Raw genomic sequence first — 18,341 nt, forward strand, 5'->3', positions numbered from 1 at the left:
GAAAAAGGAAGGGATGTCATTGAGATAAATTCATTTTTTATGCTAACTTTAAGAGGAAACCTTTCAGCCTTGTCTAATTTATGCAGCCATAAAGAAATGCTAGATTTGGGTTTTTTTCCCCCCTCTCTATTTGTTCAAAAATACATTTGTTTAAATTTGTTTGTAAATCAGAGAGCCTGCTACATTTTTCTTGCATTTAATAGAAATATATGTTAAGGTATACCACTATAAATGCATAATATGCAACTATATTTGTTTTTGTTTTCAAAATTACAGCTTTACAAAATTCCATCTTTAAACATACAGAAAGAAACTGAACCGAAAGAGGAATATAGATGGAAATTTTATTGTGGCTACCATATCTTCTGTCTTAATTACAAATACTGATATATTAAAAATCAGTCTCAATTGCGGATGTCTCCATTTTAGCTATCTGATTTTCAGAGTCCTTCAAGATGAGCAGAACATTGGGAAAGTTTACATTCTCCTGAGACTGTATGCAAATAGTTTCTTTCTCCCTAAACTAGATAAGTGTTATGGCTAGCGTAATTTACAGTGTTCTGCTTTTGGACCCAAGTAATTACAACTACAAATTAGCATAATACTTTATGATGTCATGTATAAACCTCACACTGACAGAGTAGGGGTTAATGAAGGTAACAAGCTCAATTAGCTGTCAGGTGCACCTGGAGCTGATCAGGTAATTGAGTTATTTTGAACATCTGCAGAGTAGAATAGTTAAGGAGTTAACAAAGGATTGCAAAAGCTCAGTAGGGGTGAATGATGAATCTATGGAGTCTAGTAGGGATAGAGACTGTTGTAAGACCTTTCAAGTTAGCATTCTAGTAAAACAGTAGGAAGCTAGAGGAATCTGGGAAGGACTAAAGCTTCAGCCTGTGGTGGTAAGTAGTTGTTTTCCTGAGTATTAAAGCGTATTTATACAGTGAAGACTGAATCTGAAAATTGCATAATACATCTGAAAAAAAAATAGAGGGAAAGTGGCTTGGAGTCAGTACAGTTCTGCAGTTGTATCTATCTGGCTTAAGATATCTGCATTTAATTTCATGAAAACAGAAAAATATGTTATCCTGGACATTCAAAAGGAATCTTCCTATCCCCTTGTCTTTATTAACCTGGTTGTAAATATTAACAGGTACTTCATAAATATTAATGACTTTAAAAAAATCATTAAAAAAAATCAAAGATAAACTTTTCACACACTTCTGTTTTCTACAGATTAACAGAACAGAATGAGGTATAGAACTACTCTATAAATATTAATGGGTAAAGCACATCCATACTAAATTTTTTATGAAAAAGTCTAATACAAACTCTTATTTTACTGGCCATTTGCCAGAAATACCTGCTTTTCTTGGAACCAGCCTGAACTCTTTCTCATTTGTGAATGTTTCAAGTATGCCTGGTGTTATGTTTGCTTTATTAAAGAGAACCGACATTTGTATTTATACATGGTCTGAATGATGTTTGAGAGAGAGAGCCCCAGTGAAAGCTGAACTTCGGGATAATTGTGTCTGCCGCTCTTAGGCTTGCTCTGTTGCTGAAGGTCTTCTGGATTATGTTGTAAGTAGTAGATACTTCAGTTTTATGCAGTAAGCTAAGTAGTAGAAAACATTTAAGGCTGCCCTCTTAACTAGAAAAAAACCCTTTTTAACTAATTAGAAATGGACAAATTGTGCATTTAGTCTTATTGGGATGCTGGCAGCCTTCCACGTATGCCTCTCTCTTGTGTACAAACACAGTGAAAACAATAAGGTATTTTCTGTTATTTGTACAGATGAAGGATCTAAGATTCTATTAAAACCATCTGTTGAATTATTTCTTGAACTCTTCTTGTGCACTACAAAATTATGAAATTAATAGTAAAAATAATAATCTAGGATGAAATACAGATAAAGATTTGAGGCCAGTTGCTCATCTGGTAGAAAGTGCCATAGGCTTACTGAAGTCAATAAAGCTTTTCTGATTTCTGCTGGCTGAGGATATAGCCCAGAGACTTTAGATTTCCCTGACCTTGAGTTATGTGCTGTCAAATATTGCCATATTTGACACTGCAGAGGACCTCCTTGACTGAGGTCTTCTAAGAGTTGTGCAGTTAAAGAAAAGTTCTCTCAAATAAAAAAAGAACATCAATTAAGAGAGATTTTTAACTAGATCCTCTGTAACTCACCTAGAAAGCTTGTTCTCAAAGAACTCTCTAGTGAAGCCAAGTTGTGTTAACAGCAGTACTATAAAGGCTATGTTTTCCAAACTTTTTTAGGAAAAGAAATAAATGAGATTGACTTTCTAAAATGGTAGGTATAAGAGGTAATGATGAAACCCCATTTTGCCTGTTTAAAAAAAAAAGGAAGTTACAATTACTCTTCAAAAGCCAAATTCTGGAAATCTGTTCAGCCTAAATGATCCACATAATATAATTTTCTAAGAGGCTTGGGGTTGGGGGATCACTTGAAGGAGAAGAAAAAAGAATTCCTAAGACTTCAGTGACTTTTATGCATCTGTTTTTTAGGCTAGGCACAGAAGTTACACAAATTGATTCAAGAGATCAGAAACTGGCTTAAACCTGTAGCAGAACAGAAGCTCAGTGCACATAAACCAATCTCAAAATGTCTGAAAATGGTTTAAGATAAAGCTGGCCGAATGTAGTATCAGACTTAAACCAGTTTGACTCGAATCAGTTATATAATATCCTTCCCAGACCCTTTCCTGGTTCAAGTAAAATCACAATCACCCAGCATGCTTTCTAGCCCTGGGCTGGGCTGGGCTGTCTGCTCCCTAGCTGGAGCAGTGAGGGCTGCCTGACAAAGGGCTCGGGGCAGGGGGCAACCCAACTGGGGATGCAGCCCAGTTTACAGGGGTCAGGTGGTGGACTGCCCAACCCCTCCCCAGCAAACCCTGGCTGGGGCCTGGGGTTGGAGGGGCGGGGGGCTATTAAATACCCCTTTCCCTGCTCAAACTTCCTTCTGGCTACAACTGTGGACTAGAAATCCCAGAGGCACCTAGAAGCAGGAAGAGAAAGCGATTAGCAACCCTAAAGAGGCCTACTACTGTAATTCTGGACTGCAAATCCCATAGACCTCAGTGGCAGCAGGAAGAGGAAGTGAATACACAGCCAGTGAGCCATGCTCTAGCGCCCCCTGGTGTCTGCCCTGAGCCACTGCAGGCATGTGGCTACATTTTCTGAATCGAAGGGAAATTTCTGTTTTCTTCTGTTTCAATTTTATCCGTGCAGTTTAAACTAACCTGTAAAGACTGAATTGATTCAGCCTTGGGCTTTTTGACTGTCTACTTTACTTAACCTTAGAGTGTAAATATGCCTCAGAATAGTGCCATTAACCCTTATTTAACTAATGCTTCTTTTTTTTTTTTTTTTTGTATTTGTAGTTTGGACAGGGATGGATGAATTGGTATGTGTGACATTAGTATATACTAGAAACATGATGGGGGAAATATATAAGTAATGTAACGTGGCAAAGGTAAAGTACAGATATTGATGTTCAGTTTGGAACCCAATTTTACATTCCTCATATTAAGTTGTAGTAGAAAATGGTAACATTCCTCAAAAAAAAATTGTCATTGTAATTCCAACCTATTTCAAACAAAGAACTACTACAAATTTCACCTGAAGGCTTGCTTTTTTGAGACTTATTTTTTTGATCACGTTACAATGTACATCTCTAGAACTTAGACTTTTTTAGTATGTAACTCTGAATTCTTTACTGAATTGAAGTGTTTACAATTGTGTAAATCTTGCCTAGGTAAGAGCTGCAGTGCTGATCTATAAAGTGAGATTTATTTCATAACATGTGCTTTAATGTGGCTCAATAATTTCTCTCTTGTAATGGTGTTTTATGGCATTGTATTGGTTTGAGTTTCTTCAGATGAATTTTGCTGTTGGATATCATTCCTAAAAAAGATTTGAGTGAGTTAAAACCTGTGCACAGGCACCAAGTCAGTATTAAAGGTAAGATTAATGCAGCAAGTGCTCTCATAAATGGCTAGGTATAGTGTGGCCATTTATGGCATTATCACAGAAGCTGTTGTCTCTTCCCCTCCTTACATGGCCCTCTAATTTGGAGCCCTTTTGCCCGTTTTTATAAGGAAGAAAAGGGAAGTGGGGAGGCTGTGATCTTATATCCCTGTAAGAAAAGGGCTCCAACAACAAGGGACAAAAGATGTCTAGCAGGGGGAGTGAGCAGAAAGAAGAAAGTTAAACCCAGGAAGTGGATACCATCAATAGGCTTGAGTAAGACAGACTGGATAAGAACCAAACTAAGAGCAAGTAGGCTGTGAAAGGTTGGTCTAGGGGCAGAACCATTCAGGGCCCTCAGGAAAGGCTGGTGCTTGGAAAGTATTAAAGGTGCTGACTAACAAATACAAAGGCCATTGTAGGGGCTGTTTCAAAGGTTGGCTTTTAAAAAGTTCTATGAGCCTGCCTGCAAAGAGACCTAGGGGAAGCCTGGTCCTGAAAGGTGGTAGGCCCTTGTAAACAGAGCTCATTCTCCTTCAGTGACCTGATCACTGAATTGCCATAAAGATATGGGAGTCAAGTTGAGCAGGGAAGCTGAGAGACCTGGTTTGAGTAGGGACCATAAGGACTAAACCATGCCTGAAAACAAAGGCCTCCAAGAGCAATCACCTGGTTCACAGAGGCTGCATGTAGCTGACTGGGGAGGGGTGCAGGCAACAAGAAGGCGTTTTGGCTATTTGATGTTATATTAAAAAAAAAAAAAACAACCCCAAAACAACCCTTTTTTTAATATGTGTTTACTTGTCAACAAGTTTTAATGTCTTTTAAAAATGCACTAGTTATAATCAACTGTTGCGAGGAGAGACCCACCTTATCTTGGATTGCCCTCTTTGCTCTATCCTTATAGGACACACATCTATCATTATTGCATTTCTTACTCCTTACAGTGCTTCCCCAAATACACTCTTAAAATTTGGGGGGGGGGCTCCTTTCTTTAAATTATAGTCTCTTTCTTATTCCTTTAGATAATAAACTTTCTCAACTGGATCCTGAGACTCCCCTATTTTTTTTTCTTTGCTTGTTCTCAGCAGAGCTAGGATAACAAATCTTGGGTGTAAGAAAGCTGTGTCAGGTATGGGATGACTGTTGCATTTGAACATCTAGAATGTGGTATCACAAGGGCTTGTGTGTTACTGAAATCCCTTATTCATATAACGCTTTGCTAGATCTTCCCAATGAAACAATTATATCCTAAATGAATTTAGTCTTGTGTGTGCATTCAAATATAACAGTTTAAGAAGATACTCTCTGTATATAATTTAATGAAATTGATGGTATAGTCCATCATTTATTCCATTTCACTTATTCTATAGTACATCATATTTCTACCCTCCCCCCCCAAAGATGGGATGAAAATTCTGTTGGATAACTTTTCTATTCTCTCTTAATAAGTAGTTTATCCAGTGCGTGCAATCTCTTTTTGTATTTAACGGTAGCTTTTGCAAGTAATGCAAGCTGGGCAGTTTTCTAGGACAGAGGGAAATGTTTCACTAAGCTACTTGAAGAAAAGGTGGTTTAAAAAAAATAAATAGTAAGCACAGAATAAAAATGGATCCATCTGACTTTTTTGCTGCATAATCATTCAGCTTGTTACTGATGGTAAATGCCACTTATACCTTCTAAAATCAAAAAGAGCATCTTGACTGCTTGGGTACACAATTTGAAATGCTGGGAATACCATGGCTGCATAGTTATTTTATTTTCTTAGGTGGCATTGCTTACTCATGATGTAATAAGTACTTAACATTTGTTTGCACAAGCCGCAGATCTTTTGCTACTTCAGTTGTGTCTAAAGATCTTGATTATGATATGTTTGATAAATACAACTTCACTGTGCAATCCTGCTATTACTTTGATTATTGGAGGCATTTCATTTGTTGTAGCTTCTACTTCTATGGGCAGGATAATTTCACTAAAAGAACCTGAACTAGGTATTTGCTTCACCATCAGCCTGAAATAGCTTTTGTCTGGGAAAAGAACAGGTTTGTGATGGCTCAACCCATGCCATGGTATAGAATATCTTTTTTAAACCACTGTACTTTCTCCCCTCCTCTATGGTCTCTTATGTAGACAGTAAGATGTTTCTTAGAGTGTGGACAGATGTAAAAATGGAAACACTTTTTAGCATTATTCTTACAGAATAAAGGCACTAGACTTCAGCAAAGTAAATCCAAGCTAAATCAGGAAACTGATGGTCAGGATTCCTTCGGAGACATGTTTAGAAGGGAAGGAGTCCAGGAGAGCTGGCTGTACTTCAGAGATGCCCTTTTAAGGGTACAGGAGCAAGCTATCCTAGTATGATGGAAGAATGCAATTCAACAAGGAGAAATGCAAAGTGCTGCACCTAGGGAGGAAAAATGTCCAACTTACCTACTGCCTAGGAAATGACCTGCTTGGGGGCACGGAAGTGGAAAGGGATCTTGGAGTCCTAGTGGACTCCAAGATGAACATGAGTCAGCAGTGTGATGAAGCCATCAGAAAAGCTAGTGGCACTTTATCGTGTATCAGCAGATGCATGACGAACAGATCGTAGGAGGTGATACTCCCCCTCTATCGGGCACTGGTCAGACTGCAGTTGAAATACTGCGTTCAATTTGGGCGCCACACATCAAGAGAGATGTGGATAACCTGGAGAGGGTCCAGAGAAGGGCCACTTATATGGTTAAGGGCTGGCAGGCCAAGCCCTATGAGGAGAGACTGGGGCACCTGGACCTCTTCAGCCTCCACAAGAGAAGGTTGAGAGGAGAACTTGTGGCTGCCTATAAGTTCATCACGGGGGCACAGAAGGGAATTGGTGAGGTTTTATTCCCCAAGGTGCCCCCGGGGGTTACAAGAAATAATGGCCATAAGCTAGCAGAGAGCAGATTTAGACTAGACATTAGGAGGAACTTCTTCACAGTTCGAGTGGCCAAGGTCTGGAATGGGCTCCCAAGGGAGGTGGTGCTCTCCCCTACCCTGGGGTCTTCAAGAGGGGTTAGATAGGCATCTAGCTGGGGTCATCTAGACCCAGCACTCTTTTCTGCCTATGCAGGGGGTCAGACTCGATGATCTATTGAGGTCCCTTCCGACCCTAGCATCTATGAATGTGAAATGTAACAGAAGATCAGATTGGCTAGATAGCAATCTCTTCAATGAGGTGAAACTCAAAAGGAAATACTATAAAAAGTAGAAACTCAGTTGTAGTACTAAGGAAAATTATTGCACAGATATGCAGGGAGAAAATTATGAAGGCTGATGTGAGCTAGTTACAGATGATGCAGATAATACTGAAGTATTTAATCCCTCTTTTACTCCAGCAGTCACACAGGAGCAGTTACCATATGATGAGTAGAGCTGGCAGCAAAGACAGAGAAGGAGTCAAAGAGTCTAGAGTAATGGCAGAAGAGGTTAGGGATTACTTACTAGATGGTTTTACATCATCAGGCCTGGATGGGGTTAATCCTAGGGTAGTGAAGAAATTGGCTGAGGTAATTTCGGAGCCATTAGCAATCACCTTCTGAGACTTGTAGAGGTTGGTTTAAATCCTGAATGATTGAAAAAGGGTGAGTATAGTGCCCATCTTTAAGAAAAGGAAGAAGGAGGATCCAGGGAACTACATACCAGTCGCACTGACCTTAATACCTGTAAAGATCATGGAGCAGGTTCTCAAGCAATCCATTTTGAAGCATCTAGGATAACGGAGATCAGGAACAGCCAGCTTGGATTCATCAGGAGCAAGTAATGTCAGACCAACATGAGTTCCTTCTATGATAAAGTGACAAGCTCTATGGCTGGGGGGAGAGGGGTCGAGGGGCACAGGACAACAATGGATGTCATGCCTTGATTTTTAGCAAGGTTTTTGAAATTGTCTTTCAAAACATTCTTGTTAACGAGCTAAGGAAGTACCTATTAAATGGTGGTAGTGTAAAGTGGATACAGAACTTGCTGGATCATTGTGCTCAATGAGTAGTTGTCAATGGGTCTAGTGGAGAGAAGCTATCAAGCGGAGTTCCCTAGGGCGTCTTTCCTGAGTCTGGTTTAACATTTTAATTGGATGATATAGGACTGAGTGCACCCTAGCACACTTGCACCAGGTTAGGTGGAGTTACAGGGTGGGATCCAGGATGACCTGAATAAATTGGAGAAATGCTCTTAAATTCACCAGATAAGACTCAACAAGGACAAGTGCATGGCTTTGCACTTGAGAGAGAATGATTGCATGCACAAATAAAGACTAGGAAACAACTGGTTAGGTTGCAATACTACAGAGAAGGATGTGGGAGTTATAGAAGACCATAAGCTGAAAATGAGCCGACAATATGCTTGTGTTGCAGAAAAGGCAGAAGGATATTGGGCTGTATTAACAGCAGTGTCATCTGCAAGTCAAGGGAAATGATGCTTCCTTTTTTATTTTTTTTGCTGCTCTCTTCTCCAGGTGAGGCCTTTCCAGTGCTGTCCTGTGTCCAGTTTTGGGTCCCACACTTTAAGAAAGATGCAGGCAGACTGGAAGGAATTCAGCACAAAGCCATAAAAATGAATTGGAGACCTGGCAAGCATGACCTACAAGAATAGACTGAAAGAACTAGCATTGTTTAGTCTAGAGAAGAAAAGACTGAGGGTGTGGGGTATTTGATACATTTTTAAGTATCTGAAGGGTGACAAAGAGATGGAGATAGACTTTTCCCTGGCTGTAGGGGACTGGAGCAATGGTCTCAAGCTACAGCAAAGTAAATTTAGGTTAGAGATGAGGAGGAACTTTCTGACTTTTCTATGAGAGTAGTAAAGGACTGGAACAGGCTACGTAGAGAAGTTATGGAAATTCCATGCTTGGAAGTGTTCAAGAGGAGGTTGGACGGACAGTTGGCTGGGACAGTTTAGTTGGGGATGATCCTGCCTTGAGCAAGGAGCTGGATTAGATGACCTCATGGGCTAGGGACAGACATTACACACAAACTGGTTTAAGTGTTCAGAAACTGGTTTAAACCTGTAACAGAACAGACATTCAGTGCACAAAAACCAGTTTGAGGAAAAACCTGGTTGAATGTAGTATCAGACTTGACTCAGCTCCAGCCAGTTTATGCAATGTTTGTCCCAGACCTCTTCCTGGTTTAAATTAAACCAGAGTCCTTCAGCATTGAAACATGCTCTCTGCGTGGGACTGTGCTCTCTGCTCCAGAACAGAGCTGGCCCCGCTCCCGTGCTCTCTAGCCTGAACAGAGATCGGACATGGTGAGACACTGCCTGGCATGGCTCCATTAACACAAAGTGGGCAGGGAGATGATTAATTCTTCTGTCCTTCCCTACCGCAGTCAGGATTTGCTTGTTTGCTGGAGAGCAGAGTGGAGGTGGCAGACCCCAGCTGCAGGAAAGAAGGGATGGAGAGAAAAATTAACACTTTCTCCATAGCAGGGCTATATCCGGGCTATGGTCTGTGCTGGGGGGGGGGAAACTCTTCCACCTCCTCCAGGGTGGGAAGGGGGCGCTCTGTGGTGCTACAGGGAGATTCTTGATCCTCTTCCCACCTCCCCCCCCCCCCCCCCCCCTTCCACTGCTGTGAGGTGGGGAGGGGGACCCTGGAAGGCTGCCCAGACCCACAGGGGGACTCTTCTCTCCATCTTTCCCCTGCTGCTGTGGGGTAGGGAGTGGGGCTCTATGCCAGGTTGCTCGGTACAAGAGAGGGACTTTTTTTCCTACCCCCTATCACTGTGGCATCAGGAGGGGGTGCTCTGCAGTGCTGCCTAGCTTGGCCCAGCCGAGTTGCGAGGGGTGGCTGTAACTGAGCTGCAGCTGCTGGGGGTAGCCCCACCCCCATGGCTTGGATTGGCCTTACTTGGCCTTGGCCAAGGCAGCCACACACTGAGGCCAGGGCAAGCCAGGCTGCATTGTGGGGGTGGGGCCACCCCCAGCATCTGTGGCTTGTCTACATCCACTCTCCATGCCCCAGCTGGGCCAGGCTAGGCAGCACCACATGGAGCACCCCACCCCCACTCCACAGCAGTTGGGGGGGCAGGGGAAGGAGGAGGGGGAAGTCTCCCCTGGGGCCAGGCAACCTGGCATAGAGTGTCACAGGCCAGCTGACACTGAGTATATCAATTTAGCTGCAGGCTGACTAGGTGCTACAACTGTATCAGCCACTGGGCTGTTTGGTTCGGGATTGAGGAGGCAAAGTTGGGAGTGAAACGAAGGCAAATTTATTATAGCTTACACACACACACACACACACACACCAGTTAACAGAAAGATAAATGTAATAAGCAGATAATGCAGTATTAAAGAGCTAATAGTAAATAATAACAGATAATAATAACAGACAAATAGATTAATCTGCCACAGGCCAACTGGGCACTGAAAGGGTATCAGCCACTGGGCTATTCAAAACAGCAGAGACGGATATGGGTTGGCAACTTATCGACAGTCCCTTGATGCCAGGTGCGCGCCAAGTGATTCCAATGAAGTCAGGTGTCCCCGATTGATGCTGTTGGAGGGATTAGCGGGGACGTTCCCTTGATCGGAATCCGATCCTCACTTACACCGGGAGTTTGGAGTCCAGGCTTGGAAAAGCAATGACCATTCTGTTCCCTCCTTCCTGCTGGTCCCCTGATGCACGCACTTTTTATACCTAGTCTTATGCTAATCTGTTGGCTTTAGACCCACTCACAATCTTGCCCTATAGCTGTTACCTTATGGGATTGAAAGGTGTTAAAATTATCATAAAAGGATACTACCCGGACTTGGGTTTATCCAATAAGTAAATTGCAATGCAGCATTTTTAGATTTGAAATTAACATTACTCAACCTTTTTAGATTTTCCTGAATATGCTTTGTTGAGACATGCTTTCCTGGAATGTGCTGGGTGTGCCAGGCAGTTGGATCCAGTTCTTATCATCAAGGCTGAACTCTGAGCAAAAACCATTAGGTCAGCTAATCTTGAAGCTATAGCTTCGCCTTTGTGGCCTAGTCAGTTCCACAAACAGTTAGTTTTATCATTTTAGTTAAACTTATGATAGGCAAGTTACATTTGCGGGTTACACACTTACAAGCTTTATATTAGGCAAAAATTCCAAATGCCTCCAAGAAGTAAATATTTATTGCTTATTAATCTCTTTGTTTCTGGCCATCACACTAGAGCCCTCTTCACCACTCCATGGTGGTGGGGGAGGAGGAGGGGTAAGATTCCCCCTCCAGGCCTGGGCAGCCCCACAGAGTCCCCTCTCCACCCCATGGTGGCAGGGGGGGGATGAGGAGGGGGAAGAACCCCCACCCGCACTGAACAGACCCCCATCCTGCAGTGGTGAGAGAGAGAGAGGGAGGAGGGGGAAGGAGTTCCCTTCTAAGGCCTGGCAGCTCTGCATTCCAGGATTGTTCCTGGCTGTCGGGGAGCCACTAGGGCAGGCATAGCTCTCCCCTCCTCCTCTGCCACAGTGGTCTGGCCTTGCTCCCTCTTTCCCCAACCCTCTGAACCTTGCAGGACAAGGTTTGGGTTTAAACCCCTCCTCAGTTTTACTTGGGGATTCCCAGGCCTGGCCAGCCCCCCACCCTGCATTCAGCTCGGCTTCCCGGTGTCAGGGAAGGCCTGCTTTAACATGCTCAGGCTTCTGGCTTCAGCCACTGCAGGCATGTGCCTGCATTTCCAGAATGAAAGGGAACATCAATCCAGTTGCAAACTGTTCAATTTTTGCAGTTTAGACTACGGACCACCAAACCAGGGAGTTCTATCTGGAGTTCACCTGACAATTGACTGAGGCTGCACATGCACATGATATGGTCATCATGGGCAATTTTAATTGTCCGGACATCTCCTGGGAAGAAAACTCAGCCAAGTTGGATCAGTCGCAGTCCTTCCTGATCTGTGCTGAAGAGCTCTTCCTGACTCAGGAGGTGAATGGGCCAACCAGATGTGACACTGCTAGACTTGGTTCTGGCCAAAAGAGATGACCTGGTGACCAACTTTAAATTTTGAGGGAAATCTGGGTGACAGTGACCATGAAACTATCATGTTCACTGTATGATATAAGGCAGACAAATTGGATAGCAGGATTGAAGTCTTAGATTCAAATTTCAACATGATGGCCTACATTCCACTGTTTTCCATGATGGCATGCATTTGCAGGGAACAGATAAGACAGGCTAAAGTGGTGACCAAAGTTAGATTAGCAATGGGAACCAAGGAAAACAAGAAGTCCTTTAGGGACATGGGGAACATGAGGAAAACAAATAGGAGTGTGGGACCATTGCTCAACAACTCGGGAGAGCTGCTTACCAGCACACAGGAGAAAGCTGAACTTCTGAATGACTACTTTGCCTAAGTCTTTCACCAGACCAAGGGGAAAACCATGGTAGGAAGGTACAGTAGAGGATGAGCATGGTAGGAATAATCGCCTTCCTATTATTGCTGTAGAATTAGTGTATAACCAATTAATAAAATTAGATGTATACAAGTCAGCAGGACCGGATGATCTTCATCCAAGAGTGCTGAAGGAGCTGGCCAAAGTCATTGCAGACCCCCTGGTGAAACTCTTCCACAACTCATGGCACTTTGGAGAAGTCCCTGAGGACTGGAAGAGGGCCAATGTTGTGCCCATTCAAAAGAACGGCAGAAGGGAGGACCTGGGTAACTGTAGGCCAACTTCCATCATAGGGGAAAATCCTAGAAAATTTCATCAAGGAGTCTATCTGCGATAAACTTGCATAGGTAAGATTCTGAATGACAGCCAGCATGGCTTCATCATGGGCAGGTTTTGCCTTACCAACCTCATCTCTTTCTATGACCAGGTAACTTGCCACCTGGACATGAGAACAGGTTAATACTGTATATCTAGACTTCCAAAAGGCTGTTGATCTAGTATCCCATGATGTCCTCATGAGAAAATGGGAGGATTGTGGGCTTAATGCTGAAACAGTCAGATGGGTGAGAAACTGGCTGCAGGATAGAACCCAGAGAATTGTAGTGAACAGGTCTGTCTCATCCTGGAGAGAAGTGGGCAGCGGTGTCCCTCAGGGGTCAGTGCTCAGTCCAGTACTTTTCAACATCTTTTTATTAATGATTTGGATGTGGGGGTGAAGAGCTCACTTGCCAAGTTCGTGGACAACACCAAGTTATGGGGAGGCATGGTCACACTTGAAAATAGGTTCTAGTTACAGGTAGACCTAGACAGGCTAGCAAGTTGGGTGGATCGGAATCTGATGAAGTTCAACAGTAAAGTGCTCTACCTCTGGACAAGCAACCCCCAACACACCTACAGGCTTGGCAGCACCAAACTGACTAGCACCATGACTGAAAGGGACCTGGGAGTAATAATAGACCACAGTATGAATATGAGCCAGCAGTGCAATGCTGTAGCCAGTAGGGCAAATAATACTCTGGCATGCATCAATTGATGCATCTCCAGAAAATCCAAGGAGGTGATTCTTTCACTATACTCAGCACTTGTGAGACTGCAGCTGGAGTACTGTGTCCAGTTCTGGGCATCACACTTTAACAAGGACATGGACAAGCTTGAGAGAGTCCAAAGAAGAGCCACCCACATGATCAATCTTAAAAGGCAAGCCATACGAGGAAAGGCTGAGGGATCTGGAACTCTTCAGCCTAAGGAAAAGAAGGGTGAGAGGGGGACCTGGTAGCAGCTTACCACTACACAAGGGGAGTACATCAAGGGTTTGGTGAGCAACTGTTCACTAGGGCACCTGAGAGGAAAACCAAGAGTAATGGTCACAAACTCCTGGAAGATCAACTCATTAGGAAAAACCTCTTCACAGTCAGGGTGTCCAGACTGTGGAATAATCTACATCCAGAGGTGGTGCAATTGCCTACCCTGGAAATCATCAAGAGGAGACTAGACTTTCACCCTGTGGGGGTCACCTGGCCCCCCAGTTATCTTTCCTGCTTGGTGCAGGGGACTGGACCTGATGATCTTCCAAAGTCCCTTCCAGCTTTACAATCTATGAACTTGCAAAGATTTAATCAATTCAGACTTGGCCGGTACTTGGGTGAAGCATTCACATTTCCCTGGATGAAGGATTTCAAATGCTATAGCCTCCTCTTCAGGGGGAGTGCTAGAGGAGGCTACAGTAGCTTTTGTTCTACACTTCCCTTTCCCCTCCCCACTTTTTTGCTTTTTATTCCTGGTTTCAGGTGCTGCTTTCTCCCTCCATCTGCTCTTGTTCTTGCTTCTGCTTTCCCCCCCCCCCCCACCTAAGAGGGTGGGAGGGGGTCTCTCTAGCTTCCCCCATCTTCTAGCTTTTGCTTCCTGCCCTACCATCAGTGCTGTGGCATGATAATGGTAGTGACAGTAGCAATTAATAATATAGAAAAGCAATGCCAGGTTAATTAAAAAAATTAAGGGGAGGAAGGATAAGGCTTTACCCATATCTATTACTGTATTTAGGTTCATTATTTATATTAATTATTTATTAATGTGACTTGCTTATTGTGCCACAAACTTATAAATGATGCAAAAGTAATGGCATTCATTGGGCACAAGCCTCAGACCAGGAATGTTACCAGATTTGCCCATCACTTTGGGGTGTGCTCACTTATTAGGGACATGTTTCTAGGGTTTTAGTAATTCTATCAATTTACTGCTTGTGTTACTTCTGTTTCTATACAGAGCTGTATATCTCCCTTCTTCCTTCAAGTCCTCACCCCCAAATGAGCTATCTTGCAGGACTCAGTTTCAATGGGGCTGGGCTCCTCCAGTCACCAAATCAGTCATATACACACACACAGATTAATGTGACACACCTGACCCAGCTGGGTTGATCAGCATGAACAGGCTGACACCCTCATGTGCCAAGAATCAGTTCATCAGAGCAACAATAAAATGCAGTCAGACACAAACACACAGTTAAACAGAATACCTTTGAATCCAGCTGGGTGTCCAGTTGACACCCTCATGGGCCAGCATTCAGATTGTTACAGCACGTCTGAGCTAAACTGCGTCAATCAGCCTGTACAAGCTGATCCCCTTATGTGTTTCAAACTTGGCATGTCCCAATCTTTAGCCTTTTGATGAGCAGACCCCACATTATTTTGGGGTTTCACAGGGATCTTTAGCTTAGGTAAAAGAAGTGTTGCTGCAGAGCAAGTGGGGAAGAAGAAGTAGAGATGGAAAAATATACCCAGTTACTACCAGTTTGACTATAAAAGTTATTTATTGCTAAGTATATGAAATATATAATGGTACTAATAGTAATAGACATGCAAAGGAAAAACAAACACAAACAATTACAGTATTACCCTGGTTTCACTAAGTATTTGGGGAAACTTAGCTCAAGCTTAACTAATACAGTTCAGGTTCAGAAATCTATGCCTAAAGAGAGAGAGAGCGCTGGGATCTCACCAGTCCAAGGCACTTGGGTTGCAATGCTGACAGGTAAAGTTCTTAGCACAATCCTTGAAGGGAGCCAATCTATTTCTTCCAGCTTCTCCAGAATAACAGTGGATGGTGTGAGAGACAGAGTTCTCCTCTTGAAACACACACACACACACACACACACACACACACACACACACACACACACACACACACACACACACACACACACACACACACACACACTTACGAATTTTTATACCCTCAGTTCAGCTTCTTCAAAGTATTCTTTTAATAGTGTAAATAACCCCTTGTTAATAGAAAAGGCAATTATCTGGTTTGGAATATCTCAAGAAACTGAATGATAATCAGGGAAAATATAAGGTTAGGGAGTAACCAGATACTTGGGAGCCAGCTTGAAATTCCTATGGATAGCAGACATACTGATGGGATATCTCATGGTTTTTTCAGAAACAATAGATAGCTTGCAGCATCAGGGTTTTGGATTTTTACTTGTTGTGAACAAGCCTCAGCTTAGCGTGACTTTTCCAGATCTTACTATAGTCTTTTAACAGACTTAAGGCAATTATTGGAGTGTTCATAACCTTTTGTGGAGAGGACTTCCACCAGTAGTCCCGGGAAAAGTATGACAACACTTGTGGTCAGGGCTCCAACGGACTGGATGCTGTGATGAACCCCTTTAACATTGTTCAAATGTTGCTCATACCCACTCTGACTTGCTCTCTTTGCCTCAGCATTCCCTAACCCAGCAACCGAGTTTTAGTCAATCAAGCTTAAATAGGCCTCCCATAGTGGGGTCGGGGAATGTATGGCCCGAGACGCCATTAAACTTTACTTCTGCTTAGAGGTGGGGGGGGGGAGGGGGGAAGTCCTTTGAAAATCCAGATTAGAACTGGTCTGATAAATGCTGAGCTGGGTGTGTGTAAATGTGGGTTGATTAGTATTTGGAGCACAGATTCCCCATCATGCAGTGCTCCCCTGCTTCTCTGATCCCAGAATTCACTGTAGTCTCTGCTTTGGGCTTTCTGTTCTCCATCTCCCGTGTAAATGAATTGTCATCTGGTTCCATCTCAGATGCAAATAGGACCTAGGGCAGTTGTTGCACTCTTGTCACCTTTATCTGGAGGGTTTTAGATGCATCTCCCACTGCATCTTAATCAGTTTTGTTTAGGTGGGTCGGGGGCAGAATTCTTTGCGAGTCAGACAGGCTGCATCCTGTGCCAGGGTTCCCCAAGAACACAGAGCTGAGAGGTAACAGGAAGTTCCTATTCCCTGAAAAGACTTAAGCAGTCTCTCTGCCCCCAATCCAGTCCACACAGCCTTGAGCACCCCAAAACAAGATCAGTTGTTCTCTCTCCAGTTTGCACAGCCCTGAGCACCCTGAAGTAATTCAGAAGATCCCTTTCTAGACTCTGAAGCTCTCAGGCTGACACTTTCCTATCATGGCTGCTGCATCCATCCATTCCAAGCTTGTCTCCTTCTGTCTCTTAATGCCGCTTGGCCAGGGAACATGTCTGCATGCCAGAAGACTAGACTACTCTGGCTTCAGGTTCCTTAATCCTTTCTCTGCTCCTGTACAAGTTAGTCAGGGAAATGAGACATTATTAGAACATTTACACATTTAAAACAGAAATATTACAGTAAAAATATAGTGTGAAGGTTCATAGCAGGCCTGGTGAACAAAGTGTTCCTTATGCATCATATTATCTTATATCACTTGCTCAGTACATTTTAATTTTATATCTTGTTCTTCTATTCCTTTAGTATTCTGATGTGGGAAATTATGATTTGCCTTTTTAAAATATTAATTAAATATTTCAGTATCTTGATGGAATTCTCTGATTTGGCTTATGCATTATGGACACAGTGAGCATGTCTACACATGATTTTAATGTGCCTTAAATTTAAATCCACTTAAACTAATGCATATTAAGTAGGTTTTGGCCAGTGTCCACATGTGGTAGAACTTGGGAACTAACTTTAGTTCCAGGGCAGTCCAGGCCTGCCATGTGCCCCTGTGGCCAACTATGGGGAGTGTCAGTCTCCACACACATGACTGCCCACACTTGGTAGCCATGCTGAAGCCACAGCCAGCTGCCAGCATGTGGTGGCCATCTTTAAAAGCACACTGTCCTCACTGTGACCTCTGGCATGACACTTCCTGTGTCACAGCAGTGTGGCAGACACAGGCAACATATGCCTGGTCTTCCCCTGCTGTAGCTGCACTTCTGAGCTCCTGGCCCTGGTTCCCAGGGACAGGCTCTCTGGCACCTTGGCGTTGCTGTGGCTCTCCTGCTTGCCTGCTGCCATTCTGCGTGCCTAGTGCTTGGCCACGTGGTGCCCCCTGACTACCTCACCTGTTCCAGCCACCTGCTGGTTCACTGCAACATGGACTCCAGGGCCCCCACCACCATGCAGCTGCTGCTGCCAGCCATGGCAACCATGGGTTCTAGGATACCTCCCCCCCCCCCCCCCACCACCACCTGCCATCACCCTCCTGTCCCACCATCCCCACAGTTTCTGGGCCTGCTCTGCCAGCCAGGGCTGGTGGTAGCATGTTGTGTTGCAGGAATGGGATGTCAACCACCTCCTGAGGACCTGTTGCACCAGCTCTGGCCTCACCTGGAGTGGCAGGACATGGAGGTGCACCCACCCTGAGCACCACTCTCAGGACATGCCTGCTTTCAATAAAAAATTTTTTTTTTTTTTTTTTTATTCCCCTCATCCCTTCCCACTCACCACCACCAACAAAAAAAACCCCTTCTCTCAGACTGAAAACTAGGTACAAGAGGCTGAGTCTCTGAGTCCCAGAGTGGGAGGGTGTGTGGTGGGGTTGCCCAGGGTGCAGAGCCTGGTGGCAGGTGCTAGCACCCTGGCACTGGACAGTTCCCCCGTGGTTCCATGGCCCATAGCAAATGCCAGGGGCTCCAGTGGGTCAGAGGCAGTGAAGGGCCGCCTTCTGTAGGGGGGGGGGGGGGGGG

The 18,341-nt window shown here is 43.9% G+C and overlaps 1 long non-coding RNA gene across 1 annotated transcript in view; it reads left to right on the plus strand.

Annotated features, from left to right (window-relative positions):
- Positions 1 to 756: 756 nt before the first annotated feature.
- The window catches only part of LOC102375535, a 23,162-nt gene continuing 5,577 nt past the window's right edge, over positions 757 to 18,341 (plus strand). The window contains exon 1 of the long non-coding RNA XR_323687.2: positions 757 to 902. This is a non-coding gene — a long non-coding RNA (uncharacterized LOC102375535). The remainder of the gene's footprint in view (positions 903 to 18,341) is intronic.

This window comes from Alligator sinensis, unplaced genomic scaffold (genome assembly GCF_000455745.1).
Source record: "Alligator sinensis unplaced genomic scaffold, ASM45574v1 scaffold665_1, whole genome shotgun sequence".
Taxonomy (NCBI): Eukaryota; Metazoa; Chordata; order Crocodylia; family Alligatoridae; genus Alligator; species Alligator sinensis.